Source organism: Mus pahari, chromosome 22, assembly GCF_900095145.1.
Source record: "Mus pahari chromosome 22, PAHARI_EIJ_v1.1, whole genome shotgun sequence".
NCBI lineage: Eukaryota > Metazoa > Chordata > Mammalia > Rodentia > Muridae > Mus > Mus pahari.
The window spans coordinates 9,743,938-9,746,864 of record NC_034611.1 but is presented as its reverse complement, the minus strand read 5'-3'; the positions used below and the strand labels follow the sequence as shown (position 1 = coordinate 9,746,864).

Genomic DNA, 2,927 nt, shown 5'->3' with positions numbered 1-2,927 from the left:
CATATACAGTTATATGCATCTCATACATTCATTTATCTGTCAGTTATTGTCACATGGTTAGCTTTAAAAACACAACCATATACACATGACTCTCAACTCTCATACATTAAAAATTGGCCTTTGTTCATTCTCCGGTGACAAGATGTCCCAAGATGATAAAGAAAATTGGGAGTTAATCCCCCATAGCCATTTCTTCAACCACCTCATCAGCAGCTCTTCACTTACTGAACTACTTTTCCAAAGAGGTAATGCTGAGATCAGTCAGAAAGGCTTTCTGAGAAGACAGGTTTGGACTTCTGGGTCTGTTTCAGTTGATTTAAGATGAACTGGCTTGTATCAATGAAGCGTTCAACACAGTTCACAAAACAGGCCTCAGACCGACTGTCCAACTTAGGCCCAGGCTTATCCATGTACTTCTCCCAGCAAAGTTCCGTCATCTGATGTACAAGCTGCTGGAAGCGCTGCTTCTGTGATGAAATGCTGCAACTGAGGGTCCATGGTGCCCAGAGCCAAACCCGAATAGGACGTGGAGGAATCCATCCCAGAACAACTACGGGCCGAAGGGAGCATTGAAGCGACTCGCCGACCTTCATGAGGACAGGATCTTAAAACAGGGCAGGAACCTGTAGGCAGGATTTGACGCAGAGGCCATGGAAGGGTGCGACTTACTGATTTGTTCATTGTGGCTCACAATAACTTGTTCAGTCTGGTTTTCTAGAGAACCCAGAAATTAGAGCCCGAGCCACTGGTAGTTCAGGAAGTTGTCTCCTGTTCCAACGAGCTAAAGGCTATTTCTTTTCTATTAGATTTAGTGTATCTAGTTTTATGTTGAGGTCTTTGATCCACTTGGACTTGAGTTTTGTTCAGCATGATAAATATGGATTTATTTCCATTCTTCTACATTCAGATATCCAGTTAGATCAGCACCATTTGCTTTCCTTTTTTTTTTTTTTTTTTCATTGTATGGTTTTGACTTCTTTGTTCAAAAATCAAGTGACCCTAGATGTGTGGGTTTATTTATGGGTCTTCAGTTTGATTCCATTGATCATATTGTCTGTTTCTATACCAATGCCACAGAGTTTTTCTTACTATTGCCCCATAGTACTGCTTGAGTTTAGGGATGGTGAGTCCTCCATAAGTTATTTTATTATTCAGGATTGTTTTAGCTGTTCTGAGGGTTTCATTTTTCCATATGAAGTTGAGAATTGTTCTTTTAAGATCTATAAAAAATTGGGTAGGGGTTCTGATGCAAATTGTATTAAATCTGTAGATTGCTTTTGGTAAGATAGCCATTTTCTCTGTATTACTCCTGATCCATGAGCATGAGAGATTTTCCATCTTCTGATATCTTCTGCAGGGTGGTGGGTCGTGAGAGGAAGCCTGGTAAGGTTGAGCTAAGGTTAAAAGTCCCAGAGACCCTGAAGGGATGGTCCTGTCATGTAGTGGAAGCCCCCAACCTCCCCCCGTCCCCACCCATGGAGAAATTTGTGGCCATCAGTCACATAGGGGCAGTACCCGAAGCCCTCCCACATGTAGACGGGGTATCCCCAAGCCAATAGGAAGCACCTTTTGTCAGACCCTAGCCCACCCCAAAGCTGTATATAAAGATCCTATCCAGAGGAATAAAGGTGTGTGAGGAAAGGTGTCTGAGAGCTTCTGTCATAAGAGCTGTAACACTGCTGCCAGCGAAGAGATATGCTCTCTCAAAACACCACCAGAATGAGCTCACTGCACCCCTTGCTGGCTAGCCAGCCTCCTGCTGGCTCAGCCTGCCTGACTCATTGCAGAGTGATGGTGCAATGTCTTGGAGTAATGGCAGTGGAGGTGGCAGAGGCAATTCCTCCTCCCTGCCTGAGGTCTCTCCCCTTCACCTGAACCCTCGAACCTGCCCTGGCCAGACATGTCTGTGGAAAGCCTCCAGTGCACAGGGCCACAATCTTCTTCAATTTCCTTGCTTGGTTACAATTACACCAAGGTAGTTTATATTATTTATGGTTATTGTGAAGGGTATTATCTTCCTCATGAAGTAGAAATTTCTGGATATGTCATGTGATGCAGAAGATGTTCAGATGCAGAAGAAGATCAGAAGATGTTTTGCTAAGACAGACTCATGTGGTGTTTTGTTGAGGCAAGACCAGTGGGAGGACACATGGTATAATTAGGACTCAATAGACAGTGAAGGTGTGCTTACATAGCTAGCCTTGCAACACTTCATTGGTCTTGCGTCTTTGCCAATCTTCTGCTTCATTGAGAAAGGCATGGTAGAGAACTTGTACTGGTATACTAGCTGTTCCTGATTGCTCTCACTGACTTGTGCCAGTTTGGGCTGGATGCTGCTGCTGCTACTGACTCGTATATGATATCCCGACACTACTGAACTGGACTGCTGGTATCCTGACAAATGGAGATTTAAATCACGCTAAGGAACTACTTCTAAACAGGTCCACATTCCCTTGCCCTATTTACCATCTTTTCTTCTCTACTTTTGGATGGTGGACTAGAAGGGGAAGGGTATCAAAGCACTTGAGAACCCTTATTAAAAGTAGGTTTAAAAAAATTCAGCCTACATCTTACCTTCATTCTCAGCCCATTTATCACTTATATAAAGGATGACTACTGATTTCTTTGAGTAAATTTTGTATCCAGCCATTTCACTGAAAGTATTTATCAGCTATAGGAGTTCTCTTGTATAATTTTTTAAAGATTTATTTATTTATGTATACAGCATTCTGCCTGGATATACGTCTGCAGGCCAGTAGAGGACACCAGATCTCATTAGAGATGGTAATGAACCACAAAGTGGTTTCTGGAAATTCAACTCAGGATCTCTGGAAGAACAGCCAGTGCTCTTAATCTCCAGCCCTCTCTGGTATAATTTTTTAGGTCACTTATGTACACTACCATATCATTTGTAAATAGTGATACTT

General features: G+C 42.7%; 1 pseudogene; it reads right to left on the bottom strand.

The window, feature by feature from the left end:
* Positions 1-257: 257 nt before the first annotated feature.
* Positions 258-540, bottom strand: LOC110338982 (annotated as a pseudogene).
* Between the last annotated feature and the right edge of the window lie 2,387 nt (positions 541-2,927).